This window comes from Neovison vison, chromosome 13 (genome assembly GCF_020171115.1).
Source record: "Neovison vison isolate M4711 chromosome 13, ASM_NN_V1, whole genome shotgun sequence".
NCBI classification, from domain to species: domain Eukaryota; kingdom Metazoa; phylum Chordata; class Mammalia; order Carnivora; family Mustelidae; genus Neogale; species Neogale vison.
Window position 1 is genome coordinate 87408615 of NC_058103.1, and position 27957 is coordinate 87436571.

General features: G+C 39.6%; 1 protein-coding gene across 1 annotated transcript in view; it reads left to right on the forward strand.

The window, feature by feature from the left end:
- The window catches only part of GPR176 (G protein-coupled receptor 176), a 132388-nt gene that overhangs the window by 96114 nt on the left and 8317 nt on the right, over positions 1-27957 (forward strand). The gene's annotated exons all lie outside the window — the stretch shown is intronic.

Sequence of the window (27957 nt, forward strand, 5' to 3'; positions counted from 1 at the left end):
TTTTAAGAACTAGCTTTAGAAGGATCACTGTCATTTATGCTATTGTCCTGTCGTTCACACAAGTTGGCCCTATTCATTGTGGGAGAAGTCTACACAAGGATGTGAGTACTGGGAGGCTGGGATCATTGGCCATCTTGGAAGCTGCCTACGTTTGGATACTGCTTTTCCCAGAACACCTAGCAATTAGCAAAAATAACTTTCTCTGTACAAAACTTACATAGTCTTACTTGGAAGCAAGGAAAGTGTCTGTGACATCCCAGATTCCTTCTGTCCGTATGAGCATGTAAGGTCTATTTGGTGTTGTAGATTACCTTCTTACTCCTGTTAAAGAATTTCAGAGTTCTTCATTAGAAAAATGATTACTTTATTTTTTTACCTTATTTATTTAATTGAGGTGTAATTAACAGACAGTGCTGTATTAGTTTCAGGTGTACAGTATAATAATTCAGCAATTCAGGGGCACCTGGGTGGCTCAGGGGTTTTAAAGCCTCTGCCTTCAGCTTGGGTCATGATTCCAGGGTCTTGGGATCAAGCCCTGCATCAGGTTCTTTGCTCATCGGGGAGCCTGCTTCCCCGTCTCTCTCTGCCTACCTCTCTGCCCACTTGTGATCTCTGCCTGTCAAATAAATAAATAAAATCTTAAAAAAAAAGTTCAGCAATTCAGTACATAACTCAGTGTTCATCACCGTAAGTATAGTCACCATCTGTCACCAAGCAACATTATTTTACCATCTTACAGACCATATTTCATATGCTATACTTTTCATCTCTGTGGCTCATTTATTTTGTAACTGGAAGTTTGTACTTCTTAATCACAAAATTTTATCAATTTCACCCATTTGTCTACCCATATCTCCTCTTTTGTTTGTCTCTTTTTTCCTTTGTTCCTTTGTTTTGCTCCTTAAGTTCTACATGTGATTGAAATCGTGATATTTGTCTTTTTCTGTCTGACTAACTTCACTTAGCCTTATATCCTCTAGGTCCATCCATGTTGCAGATGAAAAGGTCTCATTGTTTTTTATGGCTGATATTCCATCGTATAGATGCCACATCTGTATTCATCTATGGATGGATACCTGTGCTGCTTCCATACCTTGACTATTTTAAGTGCTGCAGTAAGCATCAGGGTGCATGTTTCTTTCTGAATTAGTGTTTTGTTTTCTGAATACCCAGTAGTGGACTTAGTGAATCATAGGGTAGTTCTCTTTTTAATTTTTTGAGGAGTCTCTGTGCTCTTCTCTGTATTGACTGCACCAATTTGCATTCCACCAACGGTGTGCAAGGGTTCCCTTTTCTCCACATCCTCATCAGCACTTGTTCTTATCTTTTTGATTTTAACCATTCTGACAGGTATGAAGTGATATCTCATTGTGGTTTTGATTTGCATTTCCCTGATGATGATGTTAAGCATATTTTCATGTGTCTGTAGGCCATTTATGATTTGTGGGTTTTTTTGGTGTTGAGTTTTGTAAGTTCTTTATATATTTTGAATGTTAACCCCTTATCAGATATATTATCTGAAAATATCTTCTCCCATTCACTAGGTTGTCTTTTATTTTGTTAATGGTATCCTTTGCTGTGCGAAAGCTTTTTGTTTTGATGTAGTCTTAATGCTTTTCTTTTTAAAGATTTTATTTGTTTTATTTGACAGACAGAGATCACAAGTAGACAGGCAGGCAGAGAGAGAGAGAGGGAAGCAGGCTCCCTGCTGAGCAGAGAGCCCGATGTGGGACTCGATGCCAGGACCCTGAGATCATGACCTGAGCCGAAGGCAGTGGCTTAACCCACTGAGCCACCCAGGCGCCCTCTTAATGCTTTTTTTTAAAAATTTGTTTTTCTTTCCAGAGGAGACATACCTAGAAAAGTTCTGCAGCCGGTGTCAGAGAAATTACTGCCGATATTTTCTTCTAGGACTTTATGTTTTCAGGTCTCCCATTTAGGTCTTTAATCTGTTTTGAGCTTAGTTTTGGGTATGGTGTTATTAAGTGGTCCACTCCCATTCTTTCGCACGTAGCTGTCCAGTTTTCCCAGCACCATTTATTGAAGAGACTGTGTTTTCCCATTATGTAGTCTTGCCTCCTTTGTCGTAGGTCAATTGACCATATAAGCAATGACTTTATTTCTGGGATGTCTGTCCTGTTCTGTTAATGTCTGTGTCTGTTTTTGTGCCCACACTATGCTGTTTTTATTATTGCAGCTTTGTAGTACATCTGGAAATCTGGGGTTGTGATACCTGCAGCTTTCTCCTCCTTTCTCAGGATTGCTTTGGCTCTATGGGTGTTTTGTGGTTCCATAGAAATTTTAGGATTATTTTTTCTAGTTCTGTTCAAAATGCTATTGGTATTTTGATAAGGATTGCATTGAATGTATAAATTGTTTTGGGTTATGTGGACATTTTAACAGTATTTGTTCTTCTAGTTCATAAGCATGGAATGTCTTTCTATTTGGTTGTGTTGTCTTCAATTTCTTTCATCAATGCTGTGTAGTTTTTGGAGTATAGGTCTTTTATCTCCTTGGCTAATTTGGTTCCTTGGTACCTTGTTCTTTTTGGTACATTTGTAAATGGGATTGCCTTCTTAATTATTGTCTCTGCTACTTCATTATTGTGTATAGAAATATAACAGACTTCTGTATATTAATTTTGTATCCTGTGACTTTACTGAATTCATTTATCAGTTCTAATAGTTTTTTAGTGATGTCTTTAGGGATTTGTCTACAGTATCATGTCACCTGCAAATAGTGACAGTCTTACTTCTTTACCAGTTTGGATACCTTATATTTGTATTTCTTGTCAAGACTGCTGTGACTTGGACTTCAAGTACCATGTTACCAAGTGGTGAGAGTGGATATCTTTTGTCTTTTTCCTGATCACAGAGGGAAAAGATCTCAGTTTTTCACCATTGAGTATGATGTTAGCTGTGGAGCTTTCATATATGGCCTTTATTATGTTGGGGTGTTTTCTCTAATCCCACTTTGTTGAGAGTTTTTGTCCTGAATGGATGTTGTACTTTGTCAAATACCTTTTGATGCATCTGTTGAAATGATCATATGGTTTCTGTCCTTTCTATTGTTAATGTGATGTATCGTGGCTTAATTTGTGGATATTGAACTACCCTTGCATACCTGGAATAAGCCTCACTTGATTGTGGTCAGTGATTTTTTAAAATATATTGCTGAATTCAGTTTGCTAATATTTTGTTGAGGAATTTTGCATCTATGTTCATCAGAGATACTGGCCTGATCATACAGTTTTGGAGAGATGTTGGCAAAGATACGGTTTTCTTTTTTCATAGTGTCTGGTTTTGGTATCAGGTCAATGTTCATTTTGTAGAATGAATTTGGAAGCGTTCCTTCCACTTCTATTTTTAAAATAGTTTGAGGAGAATAGGTATTAACTTTTTTTTTTAAGGATTTTATTTATTTATTTGACAGAGAGAGAGAGAGATCACAAGTAGGCAGAGAGGCAGGCAGAGATAAAGGAGGAAGCAGACTCCCCGCCAAGCAGAGAGCCCAACACGGGGCTTGATCCCAGGACCCTGAGATCATGACCTGAGCTGAAGACAGAGGCTTAACCCGGTGAGTCACCCAGATGCCCCAGGTATTAACTCTTTAAATGTTTGGTAGAATTCACCTGTGAAGCCATCTCGTCCTGGACTTTTGGTTTGTGGGAGGTGTTTTTTTTAAGATTTTATTTATTTACTTGACAGCACAAGTAGGGGGAATGGCAGGCAGGAGAGGGGGAAGCAGACGCCCCATTGAGCTGGGAGCTGGATGTGAAGCTCTATTCTAGGACCCCAGGATCATAACTGAGCCACCCAGGTACCTGGGATTTTTTTGATTACTCATTAAATTTTCATTGCTATAATCTGTCAGTTCAAATTTGTATTTCTTCCTGCTTCAGTTTTAGAAAGTTACATGTTTCTACAAATTTATCGATTTCTTCTGGGTCATCTAATTTGTTATCATATCATATTTGGTAGTGTTCTATTATAATCCTTTATATTTCTGTGGTGTCAGTTGTTATTTCTCCTTCATTTCTGATTTTATTGGAGTCCTCTCCATGAGTCTGAACAAATGTTAATCAATTTTGTTGATCTTTTCCAAGAGTTAGCTTCTGACTTTGTTGATCTTTTCTTCTCCTTTTAAAGTCCCTAGTTCATTTATTTCTGCTCTAAATTTTTTTAGACTTATTTTATTTGTCAGAGAGAGAATGAGAGAGAGGGAGCACATAAGAGGGGGAGCAGCAGGCAGAGGGAGAAGCAGGCTCCCCACTGAGCAAGGAACCCGATGTAGGACTCGATCCCAGGAGCCTGGGATGATGACTTGAGCCAAAGGCAGATGCTTAACCCACTGAGCCACCCAGGCGTCTCTGTTTATTCTGCTCTCATTTTTATTACTCCCTCCCTGTTACTAGCTTTGTTTTTCCTTTTCTAGCTCTTTTAGGTGTAAGTTTATATTGTCTATTTGAAATATTTGTTTCTTTGTTTCTTTTTTTTTCCAATTTATTTATTTTCAGAAAAACAGTATTCATTATTTTTTTCACCACACCCAGTGCTCCATGCAAGCCGTGCCCTCTATAATACCCACCACCTGGTACCCCAACCTCCCACCCCCCCCCGCCACTTCAAACCCCCCAGATCGTTTTTCAGAGTCCATAGTCTCTCATGGTTCACCTCCCCTTCCAATTTACCCAAATTCCCTACTCTTCTCTAACGCCCCTTGTCCTCCATGCTATTTGTTATGCTCCACAAATAAGTGAAACCATATGATAATTGACTCTCTCTGCTTGACTTATTTCACTCAGCATAATCTCTTCCAGTCCCGTCCATGTTGCTACAGAAGTTGGGTATTCATCCTTTCTGATGGAGGCATAATACTCCATAGTGTATGTTTCTTGAGGTAGACCTGGATTGCTGTAAATTTCCTTTAGAGCTAATTTTGGTACATACAAAAGATTTGGATGATCTGTCTGTTACTGAGAGTGGTGTGTTATCGCCTACTGTTAGTGTATTCATATCAATATGACTCTTTATCTTGGTTAATAGTTGGCTTATGTAGTTGGCTGCTCCCATATTGGGGGCATAAATATTTACAATTGTTAGATCTTCTTGGTGGATGGATCCCTTAAGAATGATGTAGTGTCCTGCTTTAGCTGTGACTATAGTCTTTAAAGTCTAATTTATCTGATATGAGAATTGCTACCCCAGCTTTCTTTTTGAGGCCCATTGGCATGAAAGATGCTTCTCCATCCCTTCACTTTCAGTCTGGATGTATCTTTACATTCCAAACAGGTCTCTTATAGACAGCATATGGACAGGTCTCGCTGTTTTATCCAACCTGCCACTCTCTGCCATTTGATGGGAGTGTTCAGGCTGTTCACTTTGAGAATGATTATTGAAAGATACGTTTTTATTAACATCGTGTAGCCTGTAAACTTCTTGTTTCTATAAATTGTCTCCGTAAATTTCTGTTCTGTGTCACTCTTGGGTTCTTTCTTCTTTTATAGGACCCTCCCTTAATATTTCTTGTAGTGCCAGCTTGGTGGTCACATACTGTTTTAAACCTTGCCTGTCTTGGAAGCTCTTTATCTCTCCATCCATTCTGAATGTCAGCCCTGCCGGATAAAGTATTCTTGGCTGCGTGTTCTTCTCATTTAGTGCTCTTAATATGTCTTTCCAGCCCTTTCTGGCTTGCCAGATTTCTGTGGACAGGTCTGACGTTATTCTGATGGACTCTTCTGTACCTAAGGAATCGCTTCCCCCAGCTGCTCTCAGAAGCTCTTGTCTAAAATTATGATTCGTCAGTTTCACAATCAAGTGCCTCAAGGTCTTTCTAGATTTTTTGATCATTGTGCTTTCATTTTCATTTGTTGCCATGTTTTTTTTTTTTTTTAAGATTAGCTTTATTTATTTGACAGAGAGAGAGAGAGAGAGTACCCACAAGCAGGAGGAATGGCAGGAAGAGGGAGAGAGAGAAGCAGACTCCCCGTAGAGCAGGGAGCCTGATGCGGGGCTCAGTCCCAGGACCCTGGGATCATGACCTGAACCAAAGGCAGGTGCTTAACTGACTGAGCCACCCAGGCACCCCTCCATGTATTTTTTTTTTTAATCTCCTGTTTGATTTCTTGGTGGCCCATTCATTGTTTAGTAGCATGTTATTTAGCCTCCATGTATTTGTGTTCATTCCAAATTTTTCCTTGTGATTGATTTCTAGTTTCATACTATTGTCAAAAAAGATGCATGATATGATTTTAGTTTTCTTGAATTTATGAGACTTGTGGCTAACATGTGATCTATCCTGGAGAATGTTTCATGTGCACTTGGAAATAATGTGTATTCTCTTGTTTTGTGATGGAATGTTCTGTATATATCTCTTAAATCCATCTGGTCTAGTGTGTCATTCAAAGCCACTATTTCCTTGTTTCTTCTCCCCCCCCCTTTTTTTTTAAAGACTTTATTTATTTATTTATTAGAGATCTCAAGTAGGCAGAGCAGCTGGCAGGGAGAGAAGGGGAAGCAGCGTTCCTGCTGAGCCGAGAGCCCGATGTGGGGCTCGATCTCAAGACCCTGAGATCATGACCTGAGCTGAAGGCAGAGGCTTAACCCATTGAGCCAGCCAGGTGCCCCTCCTTGTTGATTTTCTATCTGGATGATCTGTCCATTGATGTAAGTAAAGTATTAAAGTCCCTGACTTTTTTTTTTTTAATGATTTTGTTTATTTATTTGAGAAAGTGAGAGAGCAAAAGTGGAGGAGGAGCAGAAAGTGGGGGAGAAGCAGTCTCCTCGCTGAGCAGGGAGTTTTATGCTGGGCTGATCCTTGGACTCCAGGATCATGACCTGAGCTGAAGGGAGATGCTCAGCTGACTGAGCCACCCAGCTGTACCAAAGTCCCTTACTATCATTTTGTTACTGCCAGTTTCTTTATTTCTGTTCATAGTTGGTTTATGTGCCCTAGGTTGGATGCATAGACATTTACAGTTGTTATATTCTCTTGTTGAATTTTTCCCTTCATCATTATGTAGTGTCCTTCTCTGTCTTTTGGTACAGTCTTTGTTTTTTGTTTTTTTTTTCAGTCTTTGTTTTAAAGTATATTTGGGTTGATAGAAGTATTGGTACCCCCAACTTTCTTTTTGCTTTAATTGGCATGGTAAATGTTTTCCAGCCATCCACTTTTCAATCTGTATGTGTCTTTGGGTCTGAAGTGAGTCTCTTTTAGGCAACATATACATAGGTCATGCTTTTTTTTTTTTTTAAGATTTTATTTATTTATTTGACAGAGATCACAAGTAGGCAGAGAAGTAGGCAGAGAGAGAGAGAGAGAGAGGAAAGCAGGCTCCCCGCCCAGCGGAGAGCCCGACGCGGGACTCGATCCCAGGACCCTGGGATCATGACCCGAGCCGAAGGCAGCGGCTTAACCCACTGAGCCACCCAGGCGCCCTAGGTCATGCTTTTTTACCCTTTTAGTCCCCCTGTGTCTTCTGATTGGAACATTGAGTTTATTTACATTTAAAGTAATTATTGATAGGTCCGTACTTATTGCCATTTTGTTATTTGCTTTATGGTTTGTAGTTCTTTTCTGTACTTTTTTTCTTCTTGTGTTCTCTTCCCTTATGGTTGGATGTCTTTCTTATTGTTATACTTGGATTCCTTTCTCTTTTTTAAAATGTGTATGTGTGGGGCGCCTGGGTGGCTCAGTGGGTTAGGCCGCTGCCTTCGGCTTGGGTCATGATCTCGGGGTGCTGGGGTCGAGTCCCGCATCGGGCTCTCTGCTCAGCGGGGAGCCTGCTTCCTCCTCTCTCTCTCTCTGCCTGCCTCTCTGCCTACTTGTGATCTCTCTCTGTTGAATAAATAAATAAAATCTTTAAAAAAAATGTGTATGTGTTACAGGCTTTTGATTTGTGGTTGTCATTAAGGTCATATATAATATCTTATGCATATAGCAGTTTATATTTAGTTGATGGTCGCTTAAGTTTGGACATATTCTAACAGCACTAAATTTTTACTCTTCCTGCCATGTTTTATGTATATGATGTCATATTTTACACTTTTTTCTTTTTGTGAATAACTTGACTGACCTTTATAGATAGAATTATTTCACTGCTTTTGTGCTTTAATTTCCATTCCGGTTTTTTAACTACTTTTTTTTTTTTTTTTACATTTTACGGGTTTTGTTTTTTTTTTAAAACTACTACCTTTATCACATGTTTACATTTACCTGGGAAATTTTTTCTTTCCACTCAAAGAATTACTTTAACATTTGTTGTAAGGCTGTTTTAGTGGTGATGAACTCCTTTAACTTTGGTCGGGCGAACTCTGTCTCTCCTGCTCTGAATGATAGCCTTGCTGGGTAGAGTATTCTTGGTTGCAGTTTCTTTCCTTTCAGTACTTTGACTATATCATACCACTCGTTTCTGACCCACTGAGTTTCTGCTGAAAAATCAGCTGATAGTTTTATGGGGTTTCTCTTGTGTGCTACAGTTTTCTCTTCTCTCAGGGCTTTTAAAATTCTCTCTTTATCATTGCTTTTTACCATTTTAATTATGTGTCTTGGTGTGGACCTACTCAGGTAATTTTGTTGGGGACTCTCTGTGCCTTTTGGATCTGGATGTGTTTCCACATATTAGGTAATTTTTCAGTTATTATTTCTTCAAATAATTGTGTGTGTGTTGTGTAAAATGGTGTTTTATTAAAGCATGATGACAGGACCCATGGGCAGAAAAAGCTGCTGAGCTGGGTTCTTGAGGAGTGGCTCTCAGATAAATTTTCTGTTCTGTTCTTTCTTCTCCTTCTTGGATCCCTTTAGTGCAAATGCTATTATACTTGATGATGTCAGTGGGTTTCCTTAACCTGTTTTCTTTTTTTTTTATTCTTTTTTCTTTTTGATGCTCAGCTTTGTTGCTTCCATTATCCTGTCTTTCAGATTGCTAATCCATTCTTCTGCATCCTCTAATCTGCTGTTGATTCCGTCTAGGGTATTTTTTATTTTAATTGTTGAGTTCTTCATCTCTGACCAGTTCTCTTTTATATTTTCTCTCTCTTTGTTGAAAGATCCTCCACTCTTTTCTCAAGTCCAGTGAGTATCTTTATGAACATTACTTTGAATTCTTTATCAAGCATATGGCTTACCTCCATTTTATTTGCTCCTCTCTGATTTTGTCCTGTTTTTTCATTTGGGACATACTTTTCTGTCTTCTCATTTTTCAAGTCTCTGTTTCTGTCTGTTAGGAAGAAGAAAATGGCAGTTCCAAAATATAATATGTCACTGTTTCCTTGATCATTGTGTAGATGCTTGTCTTTATTTCCATATTTGGGGTAATACTAAAATTTGTTGGCCAATACTTATTGGCCAGTGTTCTACCTTTATCCATGGTATTTGCATGCTTGAACCTAGATAAGAATAATGTCGAGGCAAGACTAATGGAAACTGGGGCTTAATGAAAGTGAACAGATTTTGTATTTTATCTTATTTATTTCATCCACATTGAATCAGTGACATTGATTGCACTGTGAAAGCCAGTAATTTACAAACCCACATAATGGAAAATCAATATTTCACAGAATAGAAAAATCTTCCCCATGCCTTTTGTTTTTATAATGGGAAAATAAGAGGTCACAACTCATTGATCTTAGTGCTTTAACAAGCTAATAGCTTTTCATGCTGATTTTATTTTGAACCAGCAGGAAAATTACATCATAAATAACTCAGCATTATTCAAAGCGATTAGTATTAAAGGGAAAATGCAGGAATTGGAAGCTGCTTATTTATGAAATATTCAAATGTTAGGAGAATTCTTCTTTGTTTTTCTGTGTCAGTGTGGTCACCATAATTATGACTCTTGGATTTGTAGAACAGGATACAAAGCAAAGAAACTTTTCATCCAGTTTTCAGCAATGTGGCTAATGAAGGTTCAGGCACAGAAGGTCTGGGTTGCCTTAGTCACTGGGAAATGCACATATAAAGTAGGGCTTGGCATGAGAGATAAATGGAATTGAAAATCATTCTCCCTATTACTTTACTCTCGATTTTTGCTTTCTTCTCCTCTTTCTCCATCCTCACTTACTACTTGAGGGAAATGGAAGAGGAAAGGATAAAAAGAGAAGTGTTAGGATTTGCTTTCTGGAAGGTGTTGTTATTATTATATTTTTAAGATTTTATTTATTTAATTGACAGAGAGAAAGGCAGCTAAAGAAGGAACACAAGCGAGGGGAGTGGGAGAGAGACAGGTAGGCTTCCCGCTGAGCAGGGAGCTTGATGGAGGGCTTGATCCCAGGACCCTGGGATCATGCATGACCTGGGCCAAAGGGAGACACTTAATGCCTGAGCCACCCAGGCACCCCTGAAAGGTATTATTTTTGCCCCCGACATGTACACTTCATTACTAGTACTTCCAAAATCATGTTACACCTGCAAGGCTCTTAAATGCCGCCTGCTGGTTTCTGTCTTGCCTTGCAAGTAACCATATCAAAGTTCAGGGTCTAGATTGAGGTGGTTTCAGTTACCAAGCTCCTTTCTTGTTACCCATGTGCCAATCTAATTTTGTCTTACTTACTCCTTCCTTCCTTCCTATGGACCTCTTCATTTCTAGCATTTTGTCTGAACATGTATTCCATTTTCTTATGTTGTCAGTTGGCCTGAGGGGCTTTGTGTAGTAACTCATCTTTTCAATGCCTCTTGTGATCTGTTCTCAGTGTTTCTGTGACTTTAAGATTCATCACTTCCTCATAGAGCCTTCCTGGCCTTGGCTATCTGTTTTTGACCTTGTCCTGGATCTGGCCGCCTCCAGCTTTTGTCCCATCTGCTGCCCTGGCTCTCCTAGTTCCAGCTCCTCACTCTACAAACAGTCCTCTATAGTTGACCTTCTCTTTCGCAGAGATGGGATAATGTGGTGAAGGGAATAGGGCAAGTCTACTGTAGAGCACATTTAACCTCTGCAGTAGTGGGATTGTGGCCCCAGATCTGTTAGAATTAAAATACCATTCCTTGCTCTTCATCCTCCAGTCTCTCTCCTCCCTAAATTCAGCTACAGAGAAAGGAATGGAATTTTCAACTTTCGATCAATGTCATTGTCAGATTGTGTCAGATCATAAGGAGTAAGAGACTCCCCATTTCCAAAATCTTATTCCTCCATCTCACATCAGACATGCTGGGTCCCCATGGACTGAAGCAGAGTCAGGCTCACTTTCCTTTCTTAGCCCTCTAATTATCTTGCCCTTGTGTTCTTTGGAAATATTTCCAACATAATTTTCTCTTTCAGACTGCTTAATTATAGTTACTGGAACAGAGGGAGAATAGAGTGATGAGTATTCTGTGTACATTCACTAGACTAATTATAGTATGGCATGCTGTATCATTGTCAAATGCATCTCTCCCAAGCTTTTCTGATGCTGTGTATTGGCAGTGGGGACATAGTAAACATTCAGCTTGTTGATCAGAGGCAGCTGACTTCAATAGGTGTACCTACAAAATTTTGTACACAGGAAGCAAGATTTTGGTGATTCTGACAAAGTAATAACAAACTTCAAGCTTTTATTTATTCATTTATATTAACTATTAATGAAGAAACTCCTAGGTAATAAAGTATGATTGGTACTCAAGAGGGTCAATGGAATTTTCAGATAAGGTTCTTTCTTTTCAGGCTTCATAATCTTCCAGTATTTTAGGGGGAGGCATAACCCCTCTAGGCTGAATGCAATGTGAGTGGTACAGAAGATGTGGACCCTGCCTTCCTAGATTACAGGCACAACCCAATAGAGAGGCAAGGATTTCTTAGTGAGGAAGCCTGTGTAGTAGCTGCTCAGGGCAGTGAACTACTTCTCTCCCCCCCTTATCAAGAATGGCTTGTTTGGATGCGGATGCTTAATGATATTAGATAATTTGTTTTGTCCTCTTCTCTGGAAGCTTTCTCCATATACCTGTGGAGGAGGAAAAGGAGCTTGGGCTTCTTAAAGGGTTGTATGCCATTGTCACAGTTAAATGGGACCAAGGACAGACCCTTGGCATGGCTTTTTAGGGAGGTTAATACACATAATGTGAAAGATCAGAGAGCAAGGTATTTTGTGAGGCTGTGAACATTTTCTAGTTGATTTATGTGGAAAGAGTTTGAGTAGTTAAAAAAAAAAAGAGTTACCAACTTCAGATTCTATATATTTCTTCTTCTTTTGTACTTCCGTGTATATCTTGCTGTGTGTTAAGAGATGTGAGGGACAGAGCTTATTTCAGGGGCTTCGTGACTCTCCAACAAGAAGAGAGTCCCTAGGATCATCATTTTTTTTTTTTTAAAGACTTTATTTATTTATTTGACAGGCAGAGATTACAAGTAGGCTGAGAGGCAGGCAGAGAGAGAGAAGGAGGAAGCAGGCTCCCTGCTGAGCAGAGAGCCGGATGCGGGGCTCCATCCCAGGACCCTGGGCTCATGACCTGAGCCAAAGGCAGAGGCTTTAACCCACTGAGCCACCCAGGTGCCCCGGATCATCTTCTCTTGATTGTGCACTATGGTTTGCCTTACCATTTTGGGTACCACAGTCGCTAAAACCTTTGTGCATTTGCTGTAGACTCACCTAAAATCCTATTTGCGACTTTCCAGGAGCTGACTGGAAGAGGCCATCCCTGAAGTCTTTTTATCTATTCCTATGTATTACTAAAGTGAATCTTGTTAATATTTTATCTGAATTATTCATTGTAGACAAGTATTCCAAGGAGAAATCATTCAAGGTTAGATTGGGGATATATATTTCATGAGATGCTTTTCATTCAAAGTGATTATTTAAAATTCACCATGAATTTTAATAAACTTACTGCATACCTTCTTCCTGCTAATTCAATTCCTACTTAATTTGAGCCTCCCTTATCATTTCAGTAAAACCTCTGGAATCAAATTAATTGTAACTAAAGTAACAATTTTTTTCATGCTAATAGAGATCAGCTTAAATAGAGTTGGGCAGATATTTGATGGTTTAATCATAAGTTATAGCAAATTGACTCTTCATTAGTGAGGGAGAGGCTCAAATTTTTAGTTGGGGAGGAAGAGCAAATTGTATTGAAAAGCACCAGACTCGGTGCTCTGGTATAAGCTGGTTTCTCCCGGATGTTCTTGTTGGCCATAATTCTGATACTGGTGGCAAAAAAAAAAAAAAAATTATTACCAGCCACTGCTGCCTGTCTGGGTAGCTGGGAAATTTACCCATGTAGATTAAAGAAAATTTTTTTTTCCTTTTAAATCAGAATAAAATAGAATCTTTTAAATAAATCTTTTAAACTTTCCTGTGGAAATGTGAACTTTCAAAGTGCTTAACAGTGTCTTGTTCTGAACAGTTTGCCTTCTCTCCACTGAGGAGTCTTTATTCCCCTCTGGGCTTTCCCTCCCTCTCCCTTGCTTTCTCTCAGTCTTTCTTAGGAAAGGGAATTCTCAAACCTAAGGGTTTTGCTTGGGCAGCAGATTGCAGGGTTCAGAGAAAAACATGGATTTGACCTTAGATTTTCAGGCTCATTCCATTCTGTCACAATGCTACAACTTTGGGTAGTAAGTGTCTCACCACCAGAGGTTGTATTTTTTTTTTTTTAAGATTTTATTTATTATTTATTTGACAGACAGAGACCGCAAGTAGGCAGAGAGAGAGGAAGGGAAGCAGACTCCCTGCTGAGCAGAGAGCCCGATGCGGGGCTCGATCCCAGGACCCCGGGATCATGACCTGAGCCGAAGGCAGAGGCTTTAACCCACTGAGCCACCCAGGCGCCCCCAGAGGTTGTATTTTAAACCTCTGAATTATCTATGATGTTGGGAAGTTTGGATTTTTTCTTAATAGAAACACTTGAATGCTTTTGGTAAAATGGGTCAAGTTACTTTTGTACCTCTGCTCTTCTTTAAGATTTTATTTATTTGAGAGAGAGAAGGAGCAGAGGGAGAGGGGAGAGAATCTCAAGCAGACTCCCCACTGAGCAGGGAACCCAACTCAGGACTCTATCCCAGGACCCTGAGGTCATGACCTGAGTGAAGGCAGACACTTCACCAACTGAGCCACTCAGGCACCCGTACATAGCTCTTTAGTACTCATTATTTTAATGCCTACAATATTTTATCAAGTTTTATCATAAATTTACATAGCTATTATCTTAGTGAACACTTAGGTTTCCAGCTCTTTGCCATTATAAAAACAGTGTAATTAGCATCTTTTTGAATATAACTTTTCTTCTATTCAATGAATTTGCACATGAGATAACTATGTCAAAGAGGATGTGTATATTTTATTTTATTTTTTATTTGAGTATAGTTGATGGTGTTAATTAGCTTCAGGTGTACAGCTTAGTGATTTGACAAGTTTATGCATTATGCTATGTTCATGGCAATTGTTGCTACCATATGTCATCATACAGCGCTAGTACAATATCATTGACTGCATTCCTTATGCTTTTTTATTTTATTTATTTTCCTTTTATTCCTGTGACTCATTAATTCCAAAACTGGGAGCCTGTTCCAGTTACCTCTTCCCCTTGCCCATGCCCAACCTTCCACCTTCCTCCCCTCTGACAACCATCAGTTTGTTCTATTTATAGGTCTGATTCCCGTTTTTGTTTGTTCATTTTTAATTTTTTTTTAAGATTGCACATGAGTAGAACAATATGGTATTTGTCTTTCTCAGGCTGAATTATTTCACTTAGCTTAGTATCCTCTTGGTCCATCCATGTAACTACAAATGGCATGATCTTATCTTTTTTTTTTTTTTTAAGATTTTATTTATTTGACAGAGGTCACAAGGAGACAGAGAGGCAGGCAGAGAGGAGGAAGCAGGCTACCTGCTGAGCAGAGAGCCTGATGCAGGACTCCATCCCAGGATGCTGGGATCATGACCTGAGCTGAAGGCAAAGGCTTGAACCCACTGAGCCACCCAGGAGCCCTGATCTTATCCTTTTTATGAGTATGTAGCATTCCTGTGTGTGTGTGTGTGTGTGTGTGTACACATCACATTTTCCTTAGTCATTCATCTATTGATGGACACTTAGGTTGCTTCCATAGCTTGGCTATTATAAATAATGCTGCAGTAAATGTAGGGATGCATATATTTTTTTCAAAGTAATGTTTTCATTTTCTTTGGGTAAATATGCAATAGTGGAATTATTGGATCATACAGTAATTCTATTTTTAATTAAATTTTAAAGGTTTTATTTATTTATTTGTTTGAGAGAGAGAGAGAGAGAGAGAGAATGAGAGAGCATGGGGAGGGAAGGGTCAGATGGAGAAGCAGATTCCCTGCAGAGCAGGGAGCTGGATGCGGGACTGGATCCTGGGATTCTAGAATCACGACCTGAGCCAACAGCAGTCACTTAACCAACTGAGCCACCAGGCGCCCTTATTTTTAATTTATTGAGGAACCTTCACACCTTTTTCTATGGTGGCTGTACCAAGTTACAGTTCCCACGAACAGTGTATGAGGGTTTCTTTTTCTCCACATCCTTGTCAACACGTTATTTGTCTTTCTTACTTTAGCCATTTTAACTGATACAGGGTGGTTATCTCATATGGTTTTGATTTGCATTTTCCTGATGTGAGTGATGTTGAGCATCTTTTCATGTGTCTCTTGGCCATTTGGATGGTGGATTTTTTAGTTGGATTTTTTTATGGGTTTTTTTTGGTGTTGAGTTTTGTAAGTTCTTTATATATTTTGAATGTGAACCCCTTATCAGATATATTATCTGAAGATGTCTTCTCCCATTCACTAGGTTGTCTTGTCTTTTGTTAATGGTATCTTTTGCTGTGCAAAACCTTTTAATTTTGATGTAGTCTTAATACTTTATTTTTTATTTTGTTTTTCTTGCCACAGGAGACATATCTAGAAAAGTTCTGCAGCCGTTGTCAGAGAAATTACTGCCCATGTTTTCTTCTAGGACGTTATGTTTCCAGGTCTCCCATTTAGGTCTTTAATCCGTTTTGAGCTTAGTTTTGGGTATGGTGTTAGTAAGTGATCCACTCCCATTCTTTCGCACGTAGCTGTCCAGTTTTCCCAGCACCATTTATTGAAGAGACGGTGTTTTCCCATTGTATAGTCTTGCCTCCTTTGTCATAGAATAATTGACCATATAAGCAAGGATTTATTTATGGGATGTCTGTTCTGGTCTGTTGATGTCTGTGGCTTTTTGTGCCCACACTATGCTGTTTAGATTATTGCAGCTTTGTAGTACATCTGGAAATCTGCATTTGTGATTCCTGCAGCTTTGCCCTCCTTTCTCAGGATTGCTTTGGTTCTGTGGGTGTTTAGTGGTTCCATAGAACCATAAAATTTCATAGAAATTTTAGGATTATTTTCTCTAGTTCTGTTCAAAATGCTATAGGGATTGCATTGAATGTGTAAATTGTTTTGGGTTATGTGGACATTTTGACAGTATTTTTTCTTCTAGTTCACGAGCATGTAATGTCTTTCTGTTTGTGTCATCTTTATTTCCTTTCATCAGTGTTTTACAGTTTTTATAGAGCACAGGTCTTTCACCTCTTTGGTTAAATTTATTTCTGGGTTTCCTGTTCTTTTTAGGTACAATTGTAAATGGGTGTTTTAAAAATTTATCTTTTTGCTCTTCTGCTGTTAGTATATAGAAATGCTACTGATTCTGAGTATTAATTTTGTATCCTGCCACTTTTCTGAATTCATTACTACTTCTACTAGTTTTGGGGGGAATCTTCAGAATTTTCTATGTTTTTTTTCTTGCTATAAATTAGTTTGCACAAATTCATGCTTTTTTTTTCTTTTGTGGGTTTTGAAACAAAATTCATTCTAAAATTTCTGAGATTCCGCTTTTGATCTTTAGTACCTTTGCAGTTTCATACAGCTCCCAGCTCATAATAAAATGTTGGCTAATATTTGAGTGCTTACCGACATTGTCTTAAAGCCATTTTATGGATTTTGCTTTCATAACAATCATGTAAGTATTACTATTTCTACCCCTGTTTATAAAAATGAGGAAACTTAACAAACTTAACAAACTTAGCAAAGTTAAATAACTTGGCAGAGAATACAGAGTTGGTAAAAGTCTTCTGACTCCAAAGCCTGTGCCCTGAATAATATCTTGCTGACATCAAGCTGTTTAGATAATTGGATTTAAAGCATTATCAGGAAGTGACAATTACTTTTGAGATTTTTTATTTTTCTTAACAAAACCATGCCAAGATCATTGATTCCTTTTTTAATTTTCTTGACCCTTTGTGGTTTTTAATTCACTTTGGTGCTCTATTAAGATATATCATGGTGGGGGTGTGCCTGGGTGGCTAAGTCAGTTAAGCGTCTGCCTTCAACTCAGGTCACGACCCCAGGGTCCTGGGATCCAGTCCTGCATCAGGCTCTCTGCTCAACAGGAGTCTGCTTCTCTCTCTCCCTTTGTGCTCTCTCTCTCTCAAATAAAAGAATCAAATCTTTTTTTATAAGAAAAGATCTGTCATGTTTGTGTGCTGCTGCAAGATTTCTATGGGGTGTTTGGAATGTTCTGTTATGGCTTTGATGAATTCTAGGAGCAGGACTCCATCTGGAGAAGACACATCCTTGATCTGAGACCTCTCAGGTGCAGCACAAGTAGAGGCTGGATGTTCCACAAAGTGGCAGATCTTGGGGCAGCTCCTGCCCATCTCGCCCTCCAGCCCCCACCAGGGCGACGAGGCTTTAATGACATCGCTGACTCCAGATGATGGCAAGGAGAGTGGAGACAAGCTGTGTGTTCTGCAGGCCTGAGGCGACAGCTTGGAGTTTGCTACAGCTGCCTGGAGGCGATCGAACCAGGCCCCCGTCCTGACCCCACAAGACAGCCTGCTGTGATTCTGCTGAGAAGCACTGCCCAAAAGACCTCCATGAGTTAAACTGGGTGATTCTTCCTTGGCATACTCCATCCTTCCTTTTGGAACTCAAACGCCCGGCAGTCCGGCTTTGTTTCTCAGTCCTGATTACTTCCAAGTCCCTCTGGTGAACTGCCCTCTTGCATCTGTATACAGGACCCCAGGTTTCTTTTCCTCTGGGCCAGGCTCTCACTCTTTCTCGGTTTGTCAGACCGCTCCTTTGTGCAGTTTATGATAACTGTAACATAGAACATTAGAATATAGAATATAGCACACTTACCTAGCACATATTATGGGCTATGAGCTGTTCTCAGTGCTGTTCGTTTATTACTTGTATTGTTTCATTTAATGCTCATGTTGCCCGGGGGGATGTAGGCATTGTTAGTGTGCTCACTTCACACATGAAGCTGAGGCACAATCAGTTTAATTTATCCAGTAACACAGTTCTTAAACAGTAGAGGTGGGGCTTGAATCCAGAAGTCAGGTTTCAGGGTCCATGCTCTTTTGCTCTTAGTCATTAAAATATCCTGCCTCTCCCTAGGATAAAAATTTCCCTACACATACTTACCCTTTCTCAGAAGGGACCTTCAACCTTACAGTCTTTTATTTGCATATGAAGTGCAACAAAGTACTAAATGTGTGCTTGGCTAGCCACTTGGAATAATTTCTGTTGTTGTTAAAGATTTTTTTTAATTTATTTATCAGAGAGAGGGAGAAGGAGAGCACAAACAGAGGGAACGGCAGGCAGGGGGAGAATCAGGCTCGCTAGTGAGCAAGGAGCCTGCTGAGGGGCTTGATTCCAGGCATTCTTAGAATACTTCTAACCAGGGAATATAGCTTCCCAGGTTAAAATAACTCCCACAAATGATGTGCTTATAGGTAAACATTAAAAGTCATATGATGGGACGCCTGGGTGGCTCAGTTGGTTAAGCGGCTGCCTTCGGCTCAGGTCATGATCCCAGCACTGGGATCGAGTCCCACATCGGGCTCCTTGCTCGGCAGGGAGCCTGCTTCTTCCTCTGCCTCTAGCCTGCCACTCTGTCTGCCTGTGCTTGCGCTCTGTATCTCTCTATCTCTCTCTAACAAATAAATAAAATAAAAAATAATAAAAAAAAAAGTCATATGAGGGGCACCTGGGTGGCTCAATTGGTTGAACACCTGCCTTTGACTCAGGTCATGATCCCAGAGTCTGGGAATTGAGCCATCCAGTACTAGACACAGCAGAATAATCTTAAAAAAACTATAAGCATTTAAAAATATGATTACAGGGGTGCATGTGTGGCTCAGTGGGTTGGGCATCTGCCTTCGGCTCAGGTCATGATCTCAGGGTCTTGGGATCGAGCCCCGTGTTGGGCTCTCTGCTTGGTGGGGAGTCTGCTTCCCCCTTTCTCTCTGCCTGCCTCTCTGCCTACTTGTGATCTCTCTGTCAGGGAAATAAATTAAATCTTTTTAAAAATATGATTACATATTAAAGAAGGAACAGAAGCCCATGGTAACATAGCTGGACACTGGGAATCAAGAGTAGGCAGTTCTGCTGGTTATAGATCTAAATTCAGATTTCAAAAGGGTTAATACTCAAGAAGCTACTTTAAAAAGTATAATTTGATTTGATTATTTTCAGATGAATTGAGAATTGATAAAATGGGAGGTAGACCTGAGAAATACCAGCCAGCTGTCAGGAGAGGATGAATTGATGGAAAATACAAATGCAAGGTCAAGAGATAAAACCAATAGAATGAGGCCTAATATAAGACCAGTATGGGTTCCAGAAGCAGAGAATAAAGGGAAAGAGGGTAGGGAAAAATTCAAAAAGGTAGTGGTTGAAAATTTTCTAGAAATAAGGGAAACATAAATCCTAGGATTGAAGAAACATACCAAATTCCAAACATTTTAGTGAGATTGTAGAATTTTTAGCAAGCATATTTGGAAACCAACTCTCTCCTATGCCTTTTGTGGGGGGTCATTTAGCTATGTTTATACAAATGTGTAAGTATTTTGACTGAGAAATTCTGCTGCTAGGAATTTGTCCTCAGTAAATAATCAGTTTAGTTGCCAAAGATTTATACGTATAAGGGTGTTGATCTCAGCATTATATTTTAGAGATAGATTTAGAAACAGCTGTTTAGAAACAGCTTTTAAAAAGCTCACCAGTATGCAAAGAATGAAGTAAATTTGGATATAATTGTGAAAGCACTGTTGGGTTTATGTAGCTGGTAAAATGATAATAGATTTATTTTTATTTATTGTCCTAGAAAGATGGTTGATATGGTGACAATATCTAGTTAAAAACCAGTGAACAGAGGCACCCAGGTGGCTCAGTGCGTTAAGTGTCTGCCTTCGGCTCAAGTTATGATCTCCAGGCCCTGGGATTGAGCCCTGTGCCCTGCATGGGTCAGTGCTCAGCAGAGAATCTGCTTGTCTCCCTCTCGTTTCCCCCACCCCCCACCGCTCATACTCTTTCTGGCATGCTCTCTCTCAAATAAAAAAACGAAAAACAGTGTGCATAGGTTGGTCCCACTGGCATAAACAAAAGTCTGTATATATAACAAAATTTTGATAGGGTGCCTGAGTGGTGACTCAGGTGGTTAAGCATCAGCCTTTGACTCAGGTCATGATCCCGGGGTCCTGGGATCAAGCCCCAGATCAGGCTCCCTGCTCAGCAGGGGAGTCTGCTTCTCCCTCTTCCTCTGTTCCCCCCCCCCACCCCCACCCCCATCGTGTGTTTCCTCTCGATCTCTCAAATAAATAAAAAATCTTTAAAAAAAGGGACGCCTGGGTGGCTCAGTTGGTTAAGCAGCTGCCTTTGGCTCAGGTCATGATCCCAGCGTCCTGGGATCGAGTCCCACATCGGGCTCCTTGCTTGGCAGGGAGCCTGCTCCTCCCTCTGCCTCTGCCTGCCATTCTGTCTGCCTGTGCTCGCTCTCTCTCCCTCTCTCTCTCTGACAAATAAATAAAATCTTTAAAAAAAAAAAAAAAGTTTGGCCGTTACGATGAAATTAAAAAAAAAAAAAGTTTGGAAGTTTAAGTAGTTTAAGCTTACAGAGAGTTACCACTAGGTGGGTAATTTTTTCTTTTTCCTTTATTATTTATTTTTACTGTCTTGTTTATTCTTTATTCTTTCTCTCTTTATTCATTTTCTGAATTTTCAAAATTATGGGTTGCCTTAATAATTACAAGAAACAATAAACTGTTTCTCTTGGGAAACACAGAAAAACAACCCCAAACAAAAATGGTACCCTGAAGTTCTAGACCTCCCAAGTAATTAGAGCAGTCCTAGTGGCCAGGGTATAAATTATATTATACAATAATCAGAACTGTAAGCCGGAGAGCAAGACTCTTGGATTTCATTCTCTTTTGTTTCATCCTGTCTTCTTCCCTGTGCAGCTTAGCTTTCAGTAAGACACTCCATTTTTCTGGTTTTTTTCCTCCTCTTCATAAAACAAAATATATACTCCCAGTGTACTTTATGACTATGGCGTGAATGAGCTCATTTTTAAAAACTAGAAATAAATGGATTGCAGTTAATTAAAATCTGTCTATCCTTTCTGTTTTGCCAATGGTGATGAGCCGCTGGGAACGATGCCATGCGTTGATGAGCACGGATAATAAAAATTGGTCAGAGACGTCATCCTTTCTTGTATGTCTCCTCTGGTAGAAAGAGGCCATGTTGAGAAGCTGAGCAGCAGACTAGCCTGATCACTGACCAGAGAAGGAGTTCCTTAGGGCTCCGTAGAGATTATAATTAGAGCTCAATGTGACTTGGCATGTTTTTGCTTTCAGTACTGGGGGAAGGCTCTCTTTATATTTGGGAAAAAAACAAACAAACAATGAATACATTGAGATGCTCGGTATGGTGAAGGCTGACAGTGAGTGGCTGTAGGAGTGCTCCCTGGCTGTTATCTGAACTTCCTACTGAGCACATAAAATTAAAGTGCCCAGGGGCGCCTGGGTGGCTCAGTGGGTTAAGCCGCTGCCTTCGGCTCAGGTCATGATCTCAGGGTCCTGGGATCGAGTCCCACGTCGGGCTCTCTGCTCAGCAGGGAGCCTGCTTCCCTCTCTCTCTCTCTCTGCCTGCCTCTCCATCTACTTGTGATTTCTCTCTATCAAATAAATAAATAAAATCTTTAAAAAAAAAAATTAAAGTGCCCAGGTTTTCCACTGTTCTTATTCAGTTGGGCTGAGTCCTGGGAATCTGTATATTAAAAGATTCCCAGGTGATCCTAATGATTATGAAGATTTAAGAACTGTAGGTTTGTGCCATGGTTTAGTAATGGAAGGTGTCTACTCCACACAAAATATTTGTTTCTCAATAACCGATCTTCCTTTCTTTCCTTATTTTCTTTTCCTATTCTCTCACTTTATTTTATTTTTTTAAAAGATTTTATTTATTCATTTGATAGACAGAGATCACAAGTAAGCAGAGAGGCAGGCAGAGAGAGAGGAAGGGAAGCAGGCTCCCTGCTGAGCGGAGAGCCAGATGTGGGACTCCATCCCAGGACCCTGAGATCATGACCTGAGCTGAAGGCAGAGGCTTTAACTATTGAGCCACCCAGTTGCCCCTATTCTCTCACTTTAAAAGATGATCAAACATGTTGTGTCTTGGGGCACCTGGGTGGTTCAGTAAGGTAAGCAGCCGCCTCTTGATTTTTAGCTCAGGTCATGATCTCAGGGTGGTGAGATTGAGTCCCGCTTTGGGCTCCATGCTGGGTATGGAGCCTTCTTAAGATTCTTTCTGCCCCTCTTCTCTCTCTCTTGCTCTAAAATAACAATAATAATCATCATAATAAAATTTGTCTAAAAATGTTGTTTACTGTTTTTTGGGTATGTAAATCCTGTGTGTATTTACAGGACTACTAAATGAGGTTGCTGACCCATGGCGTGGTATCTGCAATCTGTCCTAAATAGTGTTTTGGTATCATTGTGTGTGAGTGTGAGTATATGCATGTCTGTCCAAATGTCCTGTAGATACTATTTACCAGTATCTACTATCCTAAGGGTGATACGTAGCTTTCAACCTAAAATCACGAGACATAAAAAGAAGAAAAATAACCTACTTCAAGAGACAAAATCAAAGATCTTTTTTTTTTTTTTTTAAATCAAAGATCTTAACTCAGGTATGATCCAGGTATTGAAATCATCAGATATAGAATTTTTTAAAACCATGATAATCCAGGATAATCTCCCTGTCTTAAGGTCGACTGAAGAGGAACCTTAATTCCTCTTTGTCTTGTAACCTAATATATTCTTAGTTGGCAGAGATTAGGATATAGACATCTTTGGTTGGTTGGGCATTATTCTGTTTACCACACAAACTACATGTAATTAGAATCCCAGAAGTAGAAGTGAGAGAGAATGGGGCCGAAGAAATACTTGAAGAGATAATTGACTAGCCAGGAATTTTCCAAAAGTAATAAAAGATCTCAAACCATAGATTGAAGAAGATCAGAGTACCCTAACCAGGTGTGTATACACACATACACTTCTAGCACATCATATTCAAACTGCTAAAAAACAAAGAGAAACTTTAGAAAATTTGAAGGAAGTTAGAGAAAATAGAATGCATGCAGAAGAACAAAGGTAAGAGTTAAGGCAGATGTATTATCAAAAACTATAAAATCCAGAAGACAATAAAGCAACTTCTGTCAAGTACTGGTGAAAAACCTCCCTCAACTCAGAAAATTATCCCCAGCAAAAATTTCTTTCGGGGCGCCTGGGTGGCTCAGTGGGTTAAGCCGCTGCCTTCGGCTCAGGTCATGATCTCAGGGTCCTGAGATCGAGTCCCACATCGGGCTCTCTGCTCAGCAGGGGGCCTGCTTCCCTTCCTCTCTCTCTGCCTGCTTCTCTGCCTACTTGTAATCTCTGTCTGTCAAATAAATAAATAAAATCTTCAAAAAAAATTTCTTTCAAAAGTGAAAGAGAAAGGAGACATTTTCGACAAACTTCAAGAAATGAGTTACTTGTAGACCTGCATTACAAGAAATGTTGAGAGAAATTTTTCAGGTATGAGGAACATGATACCAGGCAGAAACTTGGATATACACAAAGAGATGAAGATCTCCCAAAGCGATTAAAGGGAAGATAAATATAAAAACCTTTTTTCTTTTATTTTAAATTACTCTTAAATTAAAATATATTGCTGAAAATAAAAATTTCAGCAATGTATTTTGGGTTTATAGTGTATATAAAAGTAATGTATGACAACAGGAGTACAAAGGTTGGGAGGAAGGAATTAGGAATACAGTGTTACAAGATTCTTACACTACATGTAAAGCAGTATAACAGAATTTGAAAGTACACTGTAATTAAAGATGTAAACAGAAAACACAGAGAAACCACTACAAACGTTTTAAAAAGATGTGTAATAAGACAATAGTAGAAATAGAATTCTAAAAAATATTCTAAATATTCTAAAAAATAGAATTCTAAAAAATATTCAATTCAAAATCAGGATGATAAAGAGGAAAAAAGGAACAAAAAATGGGTGGGACAAATAGGAAACAACTGACAAGATGGCAGATTTTACTCCACCCATATCAATATTTACATTAAATGTAAATGATCTAAACACAAAAGAGATCGTCAGATCAGTTAAAGAAGAGCCATGTCTTTGCTGTCTATAGGAAGCCCAGTTTAAGTAAAAAGGCTAAAAACCATTCATCATATTATCTGGCATGTTAATTAAAAGCATTTACTAACATGCTTTTTACATAATTCTTTTAAGAGACTCCGTTTTTGTTTATTTTCGGGGGAGGGGGTGTTTGCAAACTGAAGCAAAGAAGAAATTTAAAATTCCAATATGCATAAAGTAGTTGTTCGTTCTCTTTCTTCTATTATGGAATGGTATGACCTAATTTGCTTAGATTTTGCTTTTATATTACATGGTGTTTGCTGAGAGTAAACATGCCTTTGTAGTCTTTCTAACTGTTGCTCATTCACTTTGGCCTCTGTTTTGAGAGTCTGTTGTCTTAGGATTTTTCTTAAAATTTAATGTTGCCTCCAGTGTTTATTTGCTTTTTTTCAAGATTCAATTTTTAGAATGTTCTGGGTGGTATGTTAGCTTTCTGGAAAGCAGGATGATGAATTTTTTTGCTGCTGTAAGTCTCTGGAGAAGTGGATTGTCTTTAAAGAGTAATTTACCTGTTTTCCAGGAGGGTTCCCAAAAGCATACTCTTTTCCCAAGGCACTTTTGGAATATTGAATTTTGGTTTTTAGTCCCTTTAACACAGGATTGTTATTCCCAAACATACAAAGCCTGAAAACTGCTTAAAAAGGACACCCAAAGTCAAAATTTATTAGAGGCAAAATTTAGTTGCCTAATTATTTCCTTAAGGTCTGTCAAGTACTATCTGTGAGCAGTAGTTAATTGACATGTCTATGTCTTCAAGATCAGTTATTTGTAAGTAGCAGGTACATGTGTAAAGAGAAATCTTTATTTGTATTTTAAATTGGGAGGAATGGTAGAGTAGCAGTAGTCCAGGGAAGGTAGGTTTGTCCCAATGCCATCACCCTCTACCTCTTGGTCCCCTCTTGGTTGTGTGTGTACTGTGTGGCTATGCCCACAGCTTGGCCACTGAATATTGCCACGGAATCCAGTATTAGAATGTATAATGAGTATATATAGGGAAAGATAATGGGTACAGAACTTGAATTATTTCCAAGGGGGATTAGGTGATTTAGAACATGATCTCTAAAATAAAAAAGTATCCTGAGGTCAAGTAGTGTATTACTTAAAACATATACTGAGTTATCCTTAGGATGCCTTATAAAGCTAAGAAGAATCTAAAGTGTTAATAAGGGACTCCTAGGTGGCTCAGATGGTTAAGCATTTGCCTTTGGCTCAAGTCATGATATCAGGGTCCTCTGATCATATCCCGCATCAGGTTCCCTGCTTGGCAGAGAGCTTGCTTCTCCCTCTCCTTCTACTGTTCCCCCTGCTTGTGCTCTCTTGCTCTTTCTGTCAAATAAATAAATAAAGTCTTAAAAAAAATTAAGTGCTAGTAAGATGAAATGATCAAATATGTAATTATTTTACCTTGTGTATTTATTTGTCTGCATGAATGTGTATGTATATGCTTATGTGCTGACAAGTGTGAGTACATGTGTGAGAGAGAGAGTATATATCCACATAACTTTTTCTTACGTGTGGTTAGTTAGAGATTAGGATGCTCAATTAGGATGCTCCTCTCCTGATAATTGTGGTCTAATTCAGTTTCTTAGAACCAGATAAGTCAGTTTTTAAGTGAGAGAGGTAGTTTAGAAAATGGGAAGAGCACAGCCTTCTTCAGCTTCAGTTTCTTTTTTCTTTTCTTTTTTTTTTTTTTAAAGATTTTATTTATTCATTTGACAGAGAAAGATCACAAGTAGGCAGAGAGGCAGGCAGAGAGAGAGGGGGAAGCAGACTCCCTGATGAGCAGAGAGCCCAACGCGGGACTCGATCCCAGGACCCTGAGACCACGACCCAAGCCAAAGGCAGAGGCTCAACCCACTGAGCCACTCAGGCATCCTCAGTTTCAGTTTCTTAATAGCCAAAGGGATTAGACTCCAGATGCCACCTACAGCTTTATAAATAAGTGGAGATAAAATGTGATTATAGCAGTCTCTGGTTTTTTAATAATAAGTCATTGAAAACAAGTTTCTTCATTCACAAGTGTGAACATACAAATAAAATGTATGATTAAAGGTGGCTCAGTGGGTTAAGCCTCTACCTTCTGCTCAGGTCATGATCTCAGGGTCCTGGGATGGAGCCCCACATCAGGCTTGCTGCTCAGCAGGGAGTCTATTTCCCCGTCTCTCTCTGCCTTCCTCCCTGCCTCTTGTGTCAGTGGCCGGTTTCTTTAACTGGGCCATTTCATGGTTCGGAGGTTATCAGAGTTTAAGATGCTTCAGCCAGATTCCAGTCTGTGCTTCAGTGGGAAGGAGCCAGGGGAAAAATTCCCCAAATCAGCAGAGCTTCAAGTACATTGTTACTGCTCAGCTTCTCAACTTGGTGACAGGCAAGCTGGAGGGGACCTGAGGTGGTGGTATTCGTATAAGGCCCTCTTACACTGAATAAATGTGTATATATTTACACTGCTGGTTTCTTCTCACTGAGGCAACATACCGATGTAGGGAAAGTTTGGGAGAGAATTTCCTGGATGGAGCTGGCCTACTTACCTAAACACAGTGGCTATTTTTTCCCCTTTGTCTGGCAGGTAAGAGGTAGCTATAGAATATTATATCGGAAGAGAGACTCATGACAGGAAGTTATGTCAACATCAGAGGCACTGAGGCAGGTCCTTACAGTGACTGGCTGCAGCCCCGAGCCCTGCTGGTCCTTCCCTGGCACTCTCATTCTTCTTCTAAGTGAGGCTGAGCTGTGGGCTCAGTGTTAGAGCACATTCTCTGAGCACGTGCACAGGAGGTAGAAAAAATTCCCTTGGGGGAATTTCTGATAGATGCAGTGGACCTGGCTCTCTCGCCAGGTACAAGCTTTACTGGTAAGGTAGGCTGCCCTGCCTACCTGAAGACTGGGACCCTGTGACACTGTTGGGCAGGAGCTATCTCTGTTTAGGACTGGCATTTCTGAAACTTTCTTTTGGGGGCCAACTGGATCCAGGGTACTTGTTACCACGTGTGGATTCCCAGTTCCATACCTATTAACTGTGGTTCAGTATGTCTGGTAGAGCAATTCTGATGCCCAGTGAGGTTTGGGAACTACTGACTTAGAATATTCTCACATGCTGTACGTACTACCAAAGGTATATGTACTTCACTCTCTAATCTTTTTTAAGAAGTGTAAAACAAGATGTACACCATGGGTACCTGAAATGAATTTGATGTTATATGGTAGTTATATTTCAATTAAAAAATACAAACCAGGGGCACCTAGGTGGCTCAGTGGGTTAAAACCTCTGCTTCGGCTCAGGTCATGATCCCAGGATCCTGGGATGGAGCCCCGAATCGGGCTCTCTGCTCAGTGGGGAGCCTGCTTCCTCCTCTCTCTCTCTCTCTCTGCCTGCCTCTCTGCCTACTAGTGATTTCTATCTGTCAAATAAATAATAATAAAAAATGCAAACCAAATTTCAAAGATAGTGCAAAAACAAGAATTAAAAGTATCTTATCAGTACTTAAAAATTTTTTTTTTTATTTATGTATTTGCCAGAAGGAGA